Here is a 19,815-nt window from a genome sequence, read left to right as displayed (position 1 = left end):
AGTTACGATATTTTTGCGATATCGGGAATCGGGATCAGGATGCATATTCATGTGTAAAATAAAGAATAAAAATAAAAATTAGGATATACTCACCCTCAGACACGCCCTGGTTGTAACCGCTGCAACCGGCAGCCTCCGTTCCTAAGAATGAGCGAGTGAAGGACCCGCGATGACGTCGCGGTCTTGTGATTGGTCGCGTAACCGCTCACGTGACCGCTCACGTGACCGCGACGTCATCAAAGGTCCTTCTCGCTCATTCTTAGGAACGGAGGCTGCCGGTTGCAGCGGTTACAACCAGGGCCCGTCCGAGGGTGAGTATATCCCTATTTTTTATTTTTATTCTTTATTTTACACATGAATATGGATCCCAGGGCCTGAAGGAGAGTTTCCTCTCCTTCAGACCCTGGGAACCATCCAGGATCACTTTCGATATTTGTGTCCCATTGACTTGTATTGGTATCGATATCGGCGATATCCAATATTTTTCGGATATCGGCCGATACAATCCGATACCGATACTTTCAAATATCGGAAGGTATCGCTCACTACTAGTCACAGGCGCTGCCATTTTGATTAAGTGACATGCTTTTTTTTCAAATACATACATTAGTATACTCATTATGCAAACTAGGAGGCAGGTCAGTGAGGGATCAGTGACTTGTCAGCAGTTTGCCTTATGAATATCTAATCAGAGCACCACATGCATGAACCCTGCCTTAGGGTAAGAGAATCTCATTAACACAAAACTGAAAATAAAGATTAACAACAACAAGACGGATTTCATCAACCAAGGTATCATTTTATTCACTATAACGGTGCCGACCTGACACGGAGAAGGTTACTATGGACAATCCTGCTGACAGGTTTCCTTTAATCATCAGTATTGTAGTATTTGTCACTATGTGGTGGTATTATGTGATCTGGTCATGTTGTGGCGGTATTTGGTCCTTGTACGTGCTATTATTTGGTCCCTATGTGGTGGTAATATGTGATCAGGTTATGGTGTGGTGGGGTTTGTCCCCTGTATGTGGTATTATTTGGTCGCTATGTGGTGGTAATATGTGGTCCGGTCATGGTGTGGGGGTATTTGTCTCCTGTATGTGGTATTATTCGGTTACTATATGGTGGTAATATGTGATCTGGTCATGGTGTGGCTGTATTTGTTCCTTGTATGTGCTATTTGTCAGTCACTGTGGTGGTAATATGTAGCCTGCTCTTGTTATGGTAGTATTTGTTCCTTGTATGTGGTATTAATGGTCTCCATGTGATGGTAATATGTTGTCTGGTCTTGGTGTGACGGTATTTATTCCCTGTATGTGGTATTATTTGTTCACTGTGGTGGTAATTAGAGATGAGCCCAACAAACAGGCTCTCCATGCATGTGTCGTGACTGTGAAATGGCCACGACACATGCAGCTGTGGCGCTGAACAGCTGGTCAGCCAACACAATCCAGGAAGTCGGGTTCCTCTGCAGCTTATTTGCCAAGCACTATAGCTTGCCGAATAAGATCTGACCTGACCAAATTCGCTCATCTCTAGTGGTAATATGTGATCTGGTCATGGTGTGGTGGCATTTATCACTTGTATGTAATATTGGTAATTTTAAAAATTAAAAAAAAAATTGTATTGGATATTTTAACAAATGATTAATAGGATAGAGTAGAGTAGGGCTCTGCCAAAAAAAGAGTCTAACTTGTCGTGGTGGCAGATTAAAAAAATCTTTTGGCCAAAATAAAAGCTGTTGGCATTGTATGTGATCTGGTGGGAACTGTTAACGTGTGATTGCTGAGGACATGGTGCCGAAGCGGAGTTTTTCCTAGAGAGGGTGGTGGGACTGTGGAAGGTTCGAGTGCTGGAGCCTGTGTGGAGTTTCAAGGGGGCCCCGAAAATTTTGCTAGTATGGGGCCGCCCTGACGCTCAATATACTGTGAGCTGTGGCTGTAACCCCGCACCCAGCACTGACTGACAGCTGACTCTGTACTGATGCACTGCTGAGCTGGTTGTCAGTCAGTACTAGGTAGTGGTTACAACCAGTGCTCAATGTGTACTGAGCGGTGATTGATGCTGGGCTGGCCCACCCCTATGACTGAAAGTCAGAGGAAGCTGGGAGAAATAAATGTAATTTCCTTATAGTGACTAACCATTCAGTGCAGCAGTCAGGCAGCTCCAGAATGTCATTAACTTGCAGGATAACCCTTTATCTGCAGGTTAATAGTAATTTTTACTCACCCTTCTGCTTTTAGTTCATAAAGGTCTATTTATGTCTAGTGTATGTGTGAATAAATATATATTAACTAAAATCAGAAGGGTGAAAGCCATGGGTCATTTCGTACTGCTGGAAAACAAAAAAATTATAACCATGAAAGGGGTGTATGTGCATGAAATAATGCATATGAACTAAAGTAGAAGGACGAGTGCCATGGATTAATTTTTATTGTTTTCTCCAGAACTAACCAGTGGATATTTAAACCAATAGTATGGCTCCACTTAGTACATTTTGCCTTAAAATGTAAAATGACGTGTGTTTACTTGTATAAACATTTTGGAGCAGACGACTTTTTTTTTTTTACAATAGCACAAATGAGAACATTTAGAGAAAACATTCCATTATCTTTTTCAATTACATGCATTTTCTAATACTTATATACCCGGCTAACAAAGTTATTATCAAAGAAATTAAGTATTCACTGGATGTCAGAAACCATGATCAACTGTCTACCTTTGGGGGCATTTTTTTCTTCTTACTTACATATGTACATTTTGAGCTAAATATAATTTTTATGATTTGCTCGTATTAAAAATGCCACGTGCTACAGCCTCTCTGTTGCACTGTCAATTGCTAGCTGCAGAATGGGTTAACAGTTTATTAGTGAGCTCATTCTGATGGTCAGATGGAAGAGCTTCTAACTTTTATCTCTTTTTTTAGATACTCTCAGCTAATTTAGGACCACATAGTTGAATGTGCAGGGAGAAAAAGCCTGTAAAAGCAAAAAGGTGCAGTGTTTGTTTTATAAAATTGAATGTATTAAGAAAAAAAAGTCCCCAGAGGTGGACAAACAGTTTAAGAAGCACAGACTTCTATATGAAAAAATATATACAGTATATATTTTGCAGGTAATATGCAAGAATGTGATCTTACCTCTTTATTCTAGTCTACGAATAAATTCTCTCTGTTAAACAAAGAAAAATTATAGTTAAAATAATATATATTTCACATAATTCTTTAAGACAAATGTAACCCCTTCACACCACAGCCCAGCTTCGTTTTTGCATTTGCTTTTTGCTCCCCTGCTTCTCAGAGCCATAGCTTTTTTTTTTTTTCCATCAATACAGCCATATGAAGGCTTGTTGTTTTTTGTGGGACGAGTTGTTTTTTTTTTAACAACATCATTGATTTTACCATATCATGTACTGGAAAACGTGAAAAAAATTCCAAGTGCGGTGAAATTGCAAAATGTGTGCAATTCTACAACAGTTTTTTTGTATTTTTTTTTACCATGTTCAACAAATGCTAAAATTAACCTACCATCATGATTCTCCAGGTCATTACAAATTCACAGACATCAAACATGTATAGGTTCTTTTCTATTGAAACAGTGAAAAAAATCCAATGTTTGTAAAAAAAAAAAACGCCATTTCCCGAGACCCGTAGCATCTCCATTTTTTGTGATCTGGGGCTGGGGCAGGGCTTATTTTTTGTGTGCCAAGCTGATGTTTTTATTGATACCTATTTGGTGTAGATACAATCTTTGATCGCCCATTTTTGCATTTTAATGCAATGCTGCGGCGACCAAAAAAAAGGTAATTCTGGCGTTTTTACTTAATTTTTCACTATGCCGTTTACCGATTGGATTCATTCTTTTTATATCTTGATAGATTGGGCAATTCTGAATGCTGCGATACTATATGTGTTTTTTAATTGTTTTTTTTACAATTGTTGTTGTTTAAGTGTTTTATTTTGAATGTGGTTAATGGAGGGGGGTGATTTGATCGTGATTCCACCTATGGCTGTTAGGGGCACATGTCAGCTGTTCAAATCAGCTGACATGTGCCGGGAAAGATGTGGGCTCAGTGTCAGAGCCCACGTCAAAGGGAGAGACACGACACGCACAGTACATGTACGGCACATGTTGTGAAGGGGTTAAAGCCTCACTACCACTTGGTTGTCACAGGGAAACACGTCCACTATTTTGATACGTGATAAGCACAGCATTTGTGTATTTTAGAGATACAGGTGCATGAACAATTAAAAGCAGGTTAATAATCTAAAATACACAGATGATGGAGCTTGAAAACCTATTTAACAATACTATATATTATTTTCAATACAACGCTTATGGCAATTTATCAAATATGCTGCACAATGGAACAGTCACGATAGAAACAGGAAGAAAAAAACGTTTTCTGATAGTTTTCTGAGTCATACGGAACGCCTTTTCTTCATATCTTCTGTCCCTTTTAAAGTCTGCCAGAAATCCATTGTACTGCTTGACTCAACTAACAAATTTATTTCTAAATGAGTGATAATAAGGATAGGTGTAGATATATTATAATTTACAGATGCAAATGCTTCAAGATTAGACGGGACTAATCACTAGTGAGAACTATACTACTTCTTATATTATTATTCTATTTTTTTCTTTGACTGAAGTTAGTCTCATTTTATAACAAGATGGTATACCACTACTAGAATTTTGTGATTAATGGGGGTCCAGTCTGGCATTTAACTCTCCATTCTTTTTACCAAGCAGATGCTCTTGACCACTGTTGTCTGTGTAAAAAACTGCAGCATATCCTCAAATAGTAAATGGTGCAACCTCCAAATCAACAATTCTTAGGATCATAATGGGCTCCAGGCCCTACCATTAAAGTAGAAATCATAAATCCTTGCAATGTGTATTTCCTTTAAAGGGATTTATGCTTCCAATTTTGAGAGCAGCATATGATGGGGACAATGGGCCTGATTCATCAAAGATTTTGCGACTTTTGGCATTCTCCCACTATTTTCACCAAGCTCCGACAAAGTGGGCAGAGCTGACGCAGGGACAAGGGTGTGGCAAGTGACGCTTATCAAATGCATGACGAGCCATGGAATTTGCTACACCACTTTCTCCAGCATGGCCTGGAGTAGGATTTGTGATGAGGCGTATGCAGAGGTGTTCACCACTCGTCTGATGTTCCTGATTCATTAAGTGAGATACACCTGTTCATGAATCAGGAGAGTCTGCCTTCAAACACATCTCATCAGGACCGAACTGAAGAAGGCCGGTCTTGAAACGATCGCAGAGACTTTTGTTCCACTGCTGCCACTTACTGGGCTTATTGATAGTGGTAGAAAAGTAGATTCCCTCCTCAAATGACTGAATTTTGGAAATTATACCGCTTTGGGAATTTATCTACAGATGTAGTGACGATTTTGACTCCATGGGTGTTTTCCAGAAACAAGAAGTAGTGGATGTTGCTGATAGAAAATTGAATTGTAGTTACCAGTATGTTGAAGTGACCAGTATGTTGTTGTGACCAGTACATTATGACCAGCTCATGCTTCTGGAGACATGCACCTGTAAAATAGGCGGACTCTCATCACTACAAAAAATGCCAAACATGTGGGTGCTAAATGTGGTTTAGACACACTGGGGATCAGAAGGTAGAGGGGCATTTGGATTTGAGTGCAGAATTTGCCGAAATTCTTTTGAGGGGCTTTTCCAGAGCCTTTGTGCTACCAGTACCAGTGGAAGCCCCCTATATCTCCATTGACAGGTGACAGACCTGAGTGGGGACTTACTTTTTTTTGTGGATGGAGTTGAAGCTTTTATTGGGAACATTTCACATAACATTTGGGATCACATTTATCTGGCACTCTACACTGAGCACTTAATTAGGGATTTCCATCTAAATCTCCGAGTGACGTGACAGATGAATCCCTAGATCCATTCCCTATAATGAGACAGCAGAGTTAGTCTGGACTCTGTCTGGCCTCTGTTCAGCGTTATCCTTCTTTTCAGAAGTGCACAAAACTGTGGTTGATTGCACTTTTTTGCACGCCTAAAAAGACAGATACTGCTGGATCAAAAGGTCCAATGGCGTCCACAGTTCCTCACACTGCCTCATTATAGGGAATCTTCAGCTGGGGTTCCGACTGATACATGAATTTCAGAGATTTACATGAAAACCCTGGAGTAAGAGCTCAGCATAAAACGCAGAATAAATGTGAGCTGAGCCTTACTGCGATCTCTGGCAGGCAGAATGAACAAATCAACAGCAGGTCAATAATTGGTTTTATTTATTTTTATGCCGTTCCTGGTGTGGTGTAAGTGATTAGGTGATTTTACTCTTTGGGTCAGTGTGATTACAGCGAGACCAGATTTATGTCAGGTTTTTATGTTTGTCTGCTGTCACACACTAAAATACGCTTTTTATTGTGCACCGCCATATTTAGACAGCTATAATTTTTTCCATATTTTGGCTGACAGTCATGTAACAGCTTTTTTTGGCGGGGCAAGGTTACATTTTTATTGGTCCCAATTTTGGGGAAGTAGAAGGAACAAAAACTAGAAATACAGGGGGTTTTTTGTTTGTTTTTTTAAAAATACCGCTTCCTGTGTGGTAAAATTGGTTTGGCAGCTTTACTCTTCGGGTCAGTACGCTTACAGCGATACCACATTTATATCTTTTTTTTATATTTTGGCACTTTTACACAAAAACTATTTCATAGAAAAAAAGTCATTTTTCATCACTTTATTCTGAGAGCTATAACTCTTATTTTTCTGCTGACGGAGCGTTATGGCGGCTTGATTTTTGGGGACAAGATGATGTTTTTGCGGTGTTGGTTAACAAGTGGGACAGTTTTATAGGATATAGTTGTTTGTTTTCTTTTTTTTTTTGGGGGGGGGTATTTTATATATTTTTACACTTAATATTTTTTTTACTTTTTTACATTGTACAGTGACAGATGGCTGATCCGATACTCTACAATGCTTATGCACTGCAGAGCATCAGAGCAGCGCCTGAAAGGTAGGGAAGGAGGTGTGTCAGCTCCTGCTCTTAGCAGGCACTCACAGGCCACCTTCCCTGTAGGAGCCTGCGGCCATGGGTCACCATTGAGACCATCAGCACAATGCGATCACATCTCATTGTACTGATGGAAGCAAACAGGGAGCTCACTCCCTGTGCGATGCTCCTCGATGTTGCTATCACCATTTGTTGGAGAGTGATTCGTGAATAAACTATTTTTGTTTTTTTTCCCTTTTCCTTTCTGGGTTAGTAATGGGGGTGTCTGACAAACACCTATCCATTACTAACCACATGGGTTGATTTTTGACTAATCATAGCTGTCACCAAGCTCTAATTCCATTAAACCGATTGACACCACACCAGGGTAATTGTGAACAGCTGAGACAGGGCACCATAATTGGCGCATCTAATGTGATGTGCCAGCTGGCATTTGTAAGGCTGGGAAGGGGCCAATAACCATGGTTCTTCCGTGCATAATAATATTAGCCTTTGAATCAATATCATCAGAACAGAAAACATACTATGTTCACAAATGTATAAAAGGCCCCCATCTGCCTCAGAGAGGCCTATTACAATGAGAAAACCAGACGCAATCATGGAATCTACTACTGAAGACAAGGAATAGAAAGTCCAACAATAAATGTATATCAATTTTTATTAAATCGTAACAACAGTTAGTAAATAGATAAATAGTAGATAGATTCAGGTATTAGTGGTATGAGGTCCACATACAAGTATAGGGGAAGGGAGAATGCATAACCTAGAAATATAATAAATGCAATAAAGTGCTAGTGCTGAGTAATATTGGCACATACTAGTAAATGCAAATATAATCTTTACAAAAGTATACAAGTAAATAACTGATCAGAATAGCAGTCCTAAGTGTATGTCTACATAGTTCAAAGCAGAGCAAAGGAGTGCGTCTAACTAGGTAACAGCCCCCGAGGAAGCCAAAGCAAAATGTGCATTGGGGCTGCTGGTGTGGTATTCCACAAGGGAAGATATAGGTAAGAACATGTAACCTGGAATATTGTGTTTTATGATCTTTAGTTAGAAGCACTCCTTTGATCTGCTAAGTAGTATGCAGGGTATATAGACATACACTTAGGACTGCTATACTGATTAGTAGGGTTGAGCGAAACGGGTCGATCATTTTCAAAAGTCGCCGACTTTTGGCTAAGTCGGCGTCTCATGAAACCCGATCCGACCCCTGTGCTTGTCGGCCATGCGGTACGCGACTTTCGCGCCAAAGTCGCGTTTCAATGACGCGAAAAGCGCCATTTCTCAGCCAATGAAGGTGAACGCAGAGTGTGGGCAGCGTGATGACATAGATCCTGGTCCCCACCATCTTAGAGAAGGGCATTGCAGTGATTGGCTTGCTGTCTGCGGCGTCACAGGGGCTATAAAGGGGCGTTCCCGCCGACCGCCATCTTACTGCTGCTGATCTGAGCTTAGGGACAGGTTGCTGCCGCTTCATCAGAAGCAGGGAGAGCGTTAGGCAGGGTCCACTAACCACCAAACCGCTTGTGCTGCAGCGATTTCCACTGTCCAACACCACCTTCGGTGTGCAGGGACTGTGGAAGCTATTTTTTTTTTTTTTTCCCCTCAGCGCTGTAGCTCATTGGGCTGCCCTAGAAGGCTCCGTGATAGCTGTATTGCTGTGTGTACGCCACTGTGGAAACCAACTGCTTTTTTCAAAGCACATATCCTCTTGTTCCTTCCTTTCTGCACAGCTATCTTTTCTGTTTTTCCACACTTTTTATTTAATTTGTGCATCAGTCCACTCCTATTGCTGCCTGCCATACCTGGCTTACATTACTGCAGGGAGATAGTAATTGTAGGACAGTTTTTTTTTTTTTTTTGTTTTTTTTTTTTGTGGGAGATTAAGATTGGCATTTCTGCTACAGTGCCATCCCTGTGTGTGCCATCTCTCACTGAGTGGGCCATAGAAAGCCTATTTATTTTTTCCGTGATTTGTGTTCTAAAATCTACCTCAACACAAAAACAGTACATCAATCAGTGGGAGAAAAATATTGGCCTCAGTCAGGGCTTGTGTGCCACTGCTGTGTGTGCTATCTCTCATTCAGTGGGCTATAGCAAGCCTATTTTTTTTTTTTTTTTTTAATATTATTTGGTTTCTAATTCTCCCTGAAAAAAAAAAAAAAAACCTAAAAAAACAGTGGGAGAATAATATTGCCCTTTCAGCTTGTGTGCCAGTCTTGACTCCTGGGTGTGCCACCTCTCTCCCTCTCATTCAGTGGGCCATAGAAAGCCTATTTATTTTTTTTTTTAAATATTATTGGGTTTCTAAAGTCTCCCTGAAAAAACAAAAAATACATAAAAAAACAGTGGGAGAGTAATATTGCCCTTTCAGCTTGTGTGCCAGTCTTGACTCCTGGGTGTGCCACCTCTCTCCCTTTCATTCAGTGGGCCATAGAAAGCCTATTTATTTTTTCCGTGATTTGTGTTCTAAAATCTACCTCAACACAAAAACACTACATCAATCAGTGGGAGAAAAATATTGGCCTCAGTCAGGGCTTGTGTGCCACTGCTGTGTGTGCTATCTCTCATTCAGTGGGCTATAGCAAGCCTATTTTTTTTTTTTAATATTATTTGGTTTCTAAAGTCTCCCTGAAAAAAAAAAAAAAACATAAAAAAACAGTGGGAGAGTAATATTGCCCTTTCAGCTTGTGTGCCAGTCTTGACTCCTGGGTGTGCCACCTCTCTCCCTTTCATTCAGTGGGCCATAGAAAGCCTATTTATTTTTTGGTTTTTTTAATATTATTTGGTTTCTAAAGTCTCCCTGAAAATAAAAAAAAAAAATACATAAAAAAACAGTGGGAGAGTAATATTGCCATTTCAGCTTGTGTGCCAGTCTTGACTCCTGGGTGTGCCACCTCTCTCCCTCTCATTCAGTGGGCCATAGAAAGCCTTGTTTTTTTGTTTTTTTTTTAATATTATTTGGTTTCTAAAGTCTCCCTGAAAATAAAAAAAAAAAACATAAAAAAACAGTGGGAGAGTAATATTGCCATTTCAGCTTGTGTGCCAGTCTTGACTCCTGGGTGTGCCACCTCTCTCTCTAATTGTGGGCCATAGAAAGCCTATTTATTTTTTGGTTTTTTTAATATTATTTGGTTTCTAAAGTCTCCCTGAAAATAAAAAAAAAAAATACATAAAAAAACAGTGGGAGAGTAATATTGCCCTTTCAGCTTGTGTGCCAGTCTTGACTCCTGGGTGTGCCACCTCTCTCCCTTTCATTCAGTGGGCCATAGAAAGCCTATTTATTTTTTGGTTTTTTTAATATTATTTGGTTTCTAAAGTCTCCCTGAAAATAAAAAAAAAAAATACATAAAAAAACAGTGGGAGAGTAATATTGCCATTTCAGCTTGTGTGCCAGTCTTGACTCCTGGGTGTGCCACCTCTCTCCCTCTCATTCAGTGGGCCATAGAAAGCCTTGTTTTTTTGTTTTTTTTTTAATATTATTTGGTTTCTAAAGTCTCCCTGAAAATAAAAAAAAAAAACATAAAAAAACAGTGGGAGAGTAATATTGCCATTTCAGCTTGTGTGCCAGTCTTGACTCCTGGGTGTGCCACCTCTCTCTCTAATTGTGGGCCATAGAAAGCCTATTTATTTTTTGGTTTTTTTAATATTATTTGGTTTCTAAAGTCTCCCTGAAAATAAAAAAAAAAAATACATAAAAAAACAGTGGGAGAGTAATATTGCCCTTTCAGCTTGTGTGCCAGTCTTGACTCCTGGGTGTGCCACCTCTCTCCCTTTCATTCAGTGGGCCATAGAAAGCCTATTTATTTTTTGGTTTTTTTAATATTATTTGGTTTCTAAAGTCTCCCTGAAAATAAAAAAAAAAAATACATAAAAAAACAGTGGGAGAGTAATATTGCCATTTCAGCTTGTGTGCCAGTCTTGACTCCTGGGTGTGCCACCTCTCTCCCTCTCATTCAGTGGGCCATAGAAAGCCTTGTTTTTTTGTTTTTTTTTAATATTATTTGGTTTCTAAAGTCTCCCTGAAAATAAAAAAAAAAAACATAAAAAAACAGTGGGAGAGTAATATTGCCATTTCAGCTTGTGTGCCAGTCTTGACTCCTGGGTGTGCCACCTCTCTCTCTAATTGTGGGCCATAGAAAGCCTATTTATTTTTTGGTTTTTTTAATATTATTTGGTTTCTAAAGTCTCCCTGAAAATAAAAAAAAAAAATACATAAAAAAACAGTGGGAGAGTAATATTGCCCTTTCAGCTTGTGTGCCAGTCTTGACTCCTGGGTGTGCCACCTCTCTCCCTTTCATTCAGTGGGCCATAGAAAGCCTATTTATTTTTTGGTTTTTTTAATATTATTTGGTTTCTAAAGTCTCCCTGAAAATAAAAAAAAAATACATAAAAAAACAGTGGGAGAGTAATATTGCCATTTCAGCTTGTGTGCCAGTCTTGACTCCTGGGTGTGCCACCTCTCTCTCTAATTGTGGGCCATAGAAAGCCTTTTTATTTTTTTCCTTCATTTGTGTTTTAAAATCAACCTCAACACAAAAACACTACATCAATCAGTGGGAGAAAAATATTGGCCTCAGTCAGGGCTTGTGTGCCACTCCTGTGCGTGCCATCTCTCATTCAGTGGGCCATAGAAAGCCTTGTTTTTTTGTTTTTTTTTTAAATATTATTTGGTTTCTAAAGTCTCACAGAGAAAAAAAAAAAAATAAATTAGGTGGGAGATTAATATTGACATTAGTGCTTGAGTGACAGTCCTGCGTGTGTGTCATCTCTGTGATTTGGTGTCACAGAAAACAGAGTGTGTAACATTGTGCCTGATTTTCCTTGTGGTCTCACCAACCTGTTAAGGGATATTGAAACCATACTGAAGTTATAGCTCACCGTGTAAGTTGTTTGACAGCAACAAATAAAGTTAGTTTGGTTACGATTTTTAAACAATGAGGAAGTCTGGTGCAAGAGGTCGTCGTGGGCGTTCATTGTCAGCTGGTAATGATGGTAGTGGTAGTGGAGCATCAGGTGGTCGTGGGGATAAAAATATTCCACCTAAGTCTGGAGCTGTGGAGCCAGTTTCGTCGTCAGGCTACACAAGGCCTCGAACGCTCTCTTTTCTGGGAGTAGGAAAACCGCTTTTAAAGGCTGAGCAGCAACAGCAAGTTTTGGCTTACATTGCAGACTCAGCCTCTAGCTCTTTTGCCTCCTCTTCCGAAACTGGTAAATGTAAAAGCAGCGCGTCGCTTGTGGATGTTCACGGTCAGGGACAAGTCGCTTCCTTGTCCTCCTCAGCAAAAACTACAACAAGAGAGAAGGATGCAGCAGGCGACACAACGGGTCACTCCATGGAGCTCTTTACACATACCGTCCCTGGCTTAGAAAGTGAAACATTTAACAGGCCATGCCCATTACAAGTAGATTCTGACATGGAGTGCACTGATGCACAGCCACAGCCAGAGTACTATGCTGCTCCTTTGACTCAGACCACCACATTGCCCTCTCAGGGTACAGATCCACAATCAGACCCTGATGAGACTATGTTGCCCCGCCACGAACGCTATACCACCGACCGACACAGTGACACAGACGAAGTTGCACACGAGCTCGAAGAGGAGGTAATAGATGACCCAGTTATTGACCCCGATTGGCAGCCATTGGGGGAACAGGGTGCAGGCGGCAGTAGTTCAGAAGCGGAGGTGGAGGAGGGGCCGCAGCAGGCATCAACATCGCAACAGGTTCCATCTGCCGGGCCCGTATCTGGCCCAAAACGCGTGTCAAAGCCAAAACCTGTTGGAGGACAGCGTGGCCATCCGGTTAAAGCTCAGTCTGCAATCCCTGAAAAGGGATCCGAGTCTAGGAAGAGTGCAGTCTGGCATTTTTTTAAACAACATCCAACTGATCAGCGCAAAGTCATCTGTCAAAAATGTTCAACTAGCTTAAGCAGAGGTCAGAATCTGAAAAGTCTAAATACTAGTTGCATGCATAGACACTTAACCACCATGCATTTTCAAGCCTGGACTAACTACCAAACGTCCCTTAAGGTTGTAGCACCCTCGGCCAATGAAGCTAGTCAGCAACGCAACATCCCTTCCGTCACTGTAAGGCCACCATTTTCCGCACCACCGGCAGTATCTGTGCAGGTTTCTTTGCCAGCCAAAAGCAGTCAGGGTCAGGGAATCACCAGTTTAGTAGGAGGAAATATTGCATCTAGGGCACCGGCGGAAACAATACCGTCTCCAACCGTCTCTCAGTCTGCCATGTACACCGGCACACCCGAAAGTTCCACGATCTCCTGCTCTCCAGTCCAGCTCACCCTACATGAGACTCTGGTTAGAAAAAGGAAGTACTTATCCTCGCATCCGCGTACACAGGGTTTTAACGCCCACATAGCTAGACTAATCTCGTTAGAGATGATGCCCTACCGTTTAGTTGAAAGCGAAGCTTTTAAAGCCCTGATGGAGTACGCTGAACCACGATACGAGCTACCTAGTCGACACTTTTTTTCCAGAAAAGCCATCCCAGCCCTGCACCAGCATGTTAAACAGCGCATCGTCCATGCACTTAGGCAATCTGTGAGTACAAAGGTGCACCTGACTACAGATGCATGGACCAGTAGGCATGGCCAGGGACGTTATGTGTCCATCACGGCACACTGGGTGAATGTGGTGGATGCAGGGTCCACAGGCGACATCAATTTAGGGACAGTTGTGCCTAGCCCACGGTCTAGGAAACAGTTGGCTGTAGGCGTTCGCACCCCCTCCTCCTCCTCCTCGTCCTCCTGCAGAAGCTACAGCTCTTCCACAGAACGCAGTCGGCCAACCACTCCATCGGCAGATGACACTGTTGCACACCAGTTGTCCCATTATGGGCCAGCTACTGCCAAGCGTCAGCAGGCTGTATTGGCTATGAAGTGTTTGGGCGACAACAGACACACCGCGGAAGTTCTGTCCGAGTTCTTGCAACAAGAAACGCAGTCGTGGCTGGGCACAGTAGATCTTGAGGCAGGCAAGGTAGTGAGTGATAACGGAAGGAATTTCATGGCTGCCATCTCCCTTTCCCAACTGAAACACATTCCTTGCCTGGCTCACACCTTAAACCTGGTGGTGCAGTGCTTATTGAAAACTTATCCTGGGTTCTCCGACCTGCTCCTCAAAGTGCGTGCACTTTGCTCACATATCCGACGTTCGCCTGTACACGCCAGCCGTATGCAGACCTATCAGCGGTCTTTGAACCTTCCCCAGCATCGCCTAATCATAGACGTTGCAACAAGGTGGAACTCAACACTGCACATGCTTCAGAGACTGTGCGAACAGAGGCGTGCTGTTATTTATTTGTGGGAGGATACACGGGCAGGCAGTAGGATGGCAGACATGGAGTTGTCAGGTGTGCAGTGGTCGAAGATACAAGACATGTGTCAAGTCCTTCAGTGTTTTGAGGAATGCACACGGCTGGTTAGTGCAGACAACGCCGTAATAAGCATGAGCATCCCCCTAATGCGTCTGCTGATGCAAAGTTTGACGCACATAAAGGAGCAGGCGTCTGCACCAGAGGAAGAGGGAAGCCTTGATGACAGTCAGCCATTGTCTGGTCAGGGCAGTGTACAGGACGAGGTAGCGGGCGAAGAGGAGGTGGAGGACGAGGAGGATGATGGGGATGAGTATATTTTTAATGCGGAAACTTTCACGGGGGCACAGGAAATTGGTTGCGTGTCACGGCCGGGTTCTGGTTTTTTGAGGGACACAAGTGACGTAGATTTGCCTGCAACTGCCCCTCAACCAATCACAACCGGAGATTTGACAACTGGAACTTTGGCCCACATGGCGGATTATGCCTTACGTATCCTAAAAAGGGACACACGCATTACGAAAATGATGAACGATGACGATTACTGGTTGGCCTGCCTCCTTGATCCACGCTATAAAGGCAAATTGCAAAATATTATGCCACATGAGAACTTGGAACTAATATTAGCAACCAAACAATCAACTCTTGTTGACCGTTTGCTTCAGGCATTCCCAGCACACAGCGCACGTGATCGTTCTCACACAAGCTCCAGGGGGCAGCAGACTAGGAGTGTTAGGGGTGCACACATCAGAAGTGGCGTTGGACAGAGGGGTTTTCTGACCAGGTTGTGGAGTGATTTTGCTATGACCGCAGACAGGACAGGTACTGCTGCATCAATTGAAAGTGACAGGAGACAACATTTGTCCAGTATGGTTACTAACTATTTTTCATCCCTTATCGATGTTCTCCCTCAACCGTCATTCCCATTTGATTACTGGGCCTCCAAATTAGACACCTGGCCAGAATTGGCAGAATATGCATTGCAGGAGCTTGCTTGCCCGGCAGCAAGTGTCCTATCAGAAAGAGTATTCAGTGCTGCAGGTTCAATATTAACCGAAAAAAGGACTCGTCTGGCTACCCAAAATGTTGACGATCTAACATTCATTAAAATGAACCACAACTGGATTTCGAAATCTTTTGCCCCACCTTGCCCGGCCGACACCTAGCTTTCCTATGAAAAGCTCTTGCCTGTGAATTACTTTTCTAATGTCTAATTTGCTGCAGCTGATTGTACAGCATACGACATGTTTACACCTCCCTAAATGGCAAAACTCCCCACACGGGGCCGTGGTATCGCGACTTGGCGCAAGCACCCGTGAGACTGCTGTTTGTCTGAAGAGGTGGGTGTGCTCGCTTTTGGTTGACGGCATTGCTACTGGGTCCCTCATAGTACAATGTAGTGTCTCTGGCGGTGGTGGTGCGCACCCAACGTCAGACACACCGTTGTAACATGAGGGGCCCTGGGGCGGTCCCGCCGGCCTCAAGAGAGTTCCCCCCTACCCCAGCTCAAAATGTGCTCTACCACGTGCAAAATTATGTCGCACAGCTCCACCAATCTTTAGTCTATTCGCTGACATCATTCAATGTCTGGCACTGACAATACAAATTTGTAGACATCTATGATGCAACTTAAAGTAGTCTGTGTCTGTGTCCTATATTGGCACCATTAAATAGTTACTGCCAAATTACAATGTCAGAAACTCAGTAGATGAGCCCACCCCTGTACCTAAGTATGCCACCTTTTTTTTTTGTTTTGGTTGTTTTGCGAGACATTAACATCTATTTATATTTTGGGAGTACTGGGACAGACACTCCTTGCACTACTCCTCCACTCACCACCAAGCTGCCTGTGTATCCATGTAACCGCTGTAAAACTGCCATGAGCCTATTGTTTGTTATTTTAGGCCTTTGATAGCCTGTCTGCGGTCCCTACTTTAAATACTCCTCCACTGACCACCAAGCTGCCTGCCCGTGTATCCATGTAACCGCTGTGAAACTGCCATGAGCCTATTGTTTGTTATGTTAGGCCTTTGATAGCCTGTCTGCGGTCCCTACTTTAAATACTCCTCCACTGACCAGACCACTGCTGCCCGTGTACCCCTGGAACCAATTATAAAGTGCCTACAGCCAGCCCATTTTCTTATGTTAGGCCTTTGAAGCCTGTCTGCGGTCCCTACTTTAAATACTCCTCCACTGACCAGACCACTGCTGCCCGTGTACCCCTGGAACCAATTATAAAGTGCCTACAGCCAGCCCATTTTCTTATGTTAGGCCTTTGAAGCCTGTCTGCGGTCCCTACTTTAAATACTCCTCCACTCACCACCACCAAGCTGCCTGCCCGTGTATCCATGTAACCGCTGTGAAACTGCCATGAGCCTATTGTTTGTTATTTTAGGCCTTTGATAGCCTGTGTGCGGTCCCTACTTTAAATACTCCTCCACTCACCACCAAGCTGCCTGCCCGTGTATCCATGTAACCGCTGTGAAACTGCCATGAGCCTATTGTTTGTTATTTTAGGCCTTTGATAGCCTGTGTGCGGTCCCTACTTTAAATACTCCTCCACTCACCACCAAGCTGCCTGCCCGTGTATCCATGTAACCGCTGTGAAACTGCCATGAGCCTATTGTTTGTTATGTTAGGCCTTTGATAGCCTGTCTGCGGTCCCTACTTTAAATACTCCTCCACTGACCAGACCACTGCTGCCCGTGTACCCCTGGAACCAATTATAAAGTGCCTACAGCCAGCCCATTTTCTTATGTTAGGCCTTTGAAGCCTGTCTGCGGTCCCTACTTTAAATACTCCTCCACTGACCAGACCACTGCTGCCCGTGTACCCCTGGAACCAATTATAAAGTGCCTACAGCCAGCCCATTTTCTTATGTTAGGCCTTTGAAGCCTTTCTGCGGTCCCTACTTTAAATACTCCTCCACTCACCACCACCAAGCTGCCTGCCCGTGTATCCATGTAACCGCTGTGAAACTGCCATGAGCCTATTGTTTGTTATTTTAGGCCTTTGATAGCCTGTCTGCGGTCCCTACTTTAAATACTCCTCCACTCACCACCAAGCTGCCTGTGTATCCATGTAACCGCTGTAAAACTGCCATGAGCCTATTGTTTGTTATTTTAGGCCTTTGATAGCCTGTCTGCGGTCCCTACTTTAAATACTCCTCCACTGACCAGACCACTGCTGCCCGTGTACCCCTGGAACCAATTATAAAGTGCCTACAGCCAGCCCATTTTCTTATGTTAGGCCTTTGAAGCCTGTCTGCGGTCCCTACTTTAAATACTCCTCCACTCACCACCACCAAGCTGCCTGCCCGTCTATCCATGTAACCGCTGTAAAACTGCAATGAGCCTATTGTTTGTTATTTTAGGCCTTTGATAGCCTGTCTGCGGCCCCTACTTGCAATACTCCTCCACTGACCACAATGCTGCCTGGAGTGCCTGCCTGTGTATCCATGTAACCGATGTAAAACTGCCATGACTGCCTACTGTTTGTTATTTTAGGCCTTTGATAGCCTGTCTGCAGCCCCTACTTGCAATACTCCTCCACTGACCACACCAATGCTGCCCGTGTACCCCTGGAACCTATTTAAAAGTTCATAGAGCCTAGTTATATATTTTATTTACTATTAATAAGGCCATGATGGACTACGCTGTACCACGCTACAAGCTAACCAGTCGACACTTCTTTTGCGAGAAAAGCCATCCCAACCCTCCACCAGCATGTAGAAGACCGCATTGTCCATGCACTCTGGCAATCTGTGAGTACAAAGGTGCACCTGACAACAGACGCATGGACCTGTAGGCATGGCCACGGAAGATTACGTGTCCATTACGGCGCAATGGGTTAATGTGGTGGATGCATGGTCCACAGGGGACAGCCTACTAAGTCTGTCTGCAGTCCCTAATTCAAATTGTGCTCCACTGTCTAAATCGGAACTTCCACCTTCTGGCTTTCGGCCTATAGTATCAGAAATTAAACTGCATTTGGCCTTCAACTTTGGTTAGGGCCTACTAACGGCTTCTGCCCCTCCCTGGTGTTGCCCTCAACTAAATAAAGCTGAGCTTCAACCTTCTGCTCCAAATTACCATTTTGAAAAATGCAATAGGCTTTTCAGGCCTACTAAAGGAGTCTGTCTGTGTGCCCCTCCCTGGTGTTGTCCTCAACTAAATAAAGCTGAGCTTCAACCTTCCGGCTCTCATTATGTGGTTTTAAAAAAAAAAAAGGTGGTTAGGGCCTACTAACGGCTTCTGCCCCTCCCTGGTGTTGTCCTCAACTAAATAAAGCTGAGCTTCAACCTTCCGGCTCTCATTATGTGGTTTTAAAAAAAAAAATGGTGGTTAGGGCCTACTAACGGCTTCTGCCCCTCCCTGGTGTTGTCCTCAACTAAATAAAGCTGAGCTTCAACCTTCCGGCTCTCATTATGTGGTTTTAAAAAAAAAAAAGGTGGTTAGGGCCTACTAACGGCTTCTGCCCCTCCCTGGTGTTGTCCTCAACTAAATAAAGCTGAGCTTCAACCTTCCGGCTCTCATTATGTGGTTTTAAAAAAAAAAAAGGTGGTTAGGGCCTACTAACGGCTTCTGCCCCTCCCTGGTGTTGTCCTCAACTAAATAAAGCTGAGCTTCAACCTTCCGGCTCTCATTATGTGGTTTTAAAAAAAAAAAAGGTGGTTAGGGCCTACTAACGGCTTCTGCCCCTCCCTGGTGTTGTCCTCAACTAAATAAAGCTGAGCTTCAACCTTCCGGCTCTCATTATGTGGTTTTAAAAAAAAAAAAGGTGGTTAGGGCCTACTAACGGCTTCTGCCCCTCCCTGGTGTTGTCCTCAACTAAATAAAGCTGAGCTTCAACCTTCCGGCTCTCATTATGTGGTTTTAAAAAAAAAAATGGTGGTTAGGGCCTACTAACGGCTTCTGCCCCTCCCTGGTGTTGTCCTCAACTAAATAAAGCTGAGCTTCAACCTTCCGGCTCTCATTATGTGGTTTTAAAAAAAAAAATGGTGGTTAGGGCCTACTAACGGCTTCTGCCCCTCCCTGGTGTTGTCCTCAACTAAATAAAGCTGAGCTTCAACCTTCCGGCTCTCATTATGTGGTTTTAAAAAAAAAAAAGGTGGTTAGGGCCTACTAACGGCTTCTGCCCCTCCCTGGTGTTGTCCTCAACTAAATAAAGCTGAGCTTCAACCTTCCGGCTCTCATTATGTGGTTTTAAAAAAAAAAAAGGTGGTTAGGGCCTACTAACGGCTTCTGCCCCTCCCTGGTGTTGTCCTCAACTAAATAAAGCTGAGCTTCAACCTTCCGGCTCTCATTATGTGGTTTTAAAAAAAAAAATGGTGGTTAGGGCCTACTAACGGCTTCTGCCCCTCCCTGGTGTTGTCCTCAACTAAATAAAGCTGAGCTTCAACCTTCCGGCTCTCATTATGTGGTTTTAAAAAAAAAAAGGTGGTTAGGGCCTACTAACGGCTTCTGC

At 43.1% G+C, this 19,815-nt stretch overlaps 1 protein-coding gene across 3 annotated transcripts in view; it reads right to left on the bottom strand.

The window, feature by feature from the left end:
- Positions 1-19,815, bottom strand: part of BMPR1B (bone morphogenetic protein receptor type 1B) — a 739,804-nt gene that overhangs the window by 624,471 nt on the left and 95,518 nt on the right. For all 3 annotated transcript variants that reach the window (XM_077277365.1, XM_077277348.1, XM_077277373.1), the window contains exon 2: positions 3,140-3,170. The gene's annotated coding sequence lies outside the window, so the exon portion shown is untranslated. The remainder of the gene's footprint in view (positions 1-3,139; positions 3,171-19,815) is intronic.

This window comes from Ranitomeya variabilis, chromosome 1 (genome assembly GCF_051348905.1).
Source record: "Ranitomeya variabilis isolate aRanVar5 chromosome 1, aRanVar5.hap1, whole genome shotgun sequence".
NCBI lineage: Eukaryota > Metazoa > Chordata > Amphibia > Anura > Dendrobatidae > Ranitomeya > Ranitomeya variabilis.
This window is presented reverse-complemented; position numbering and strand designations above follow the sequence as displayed.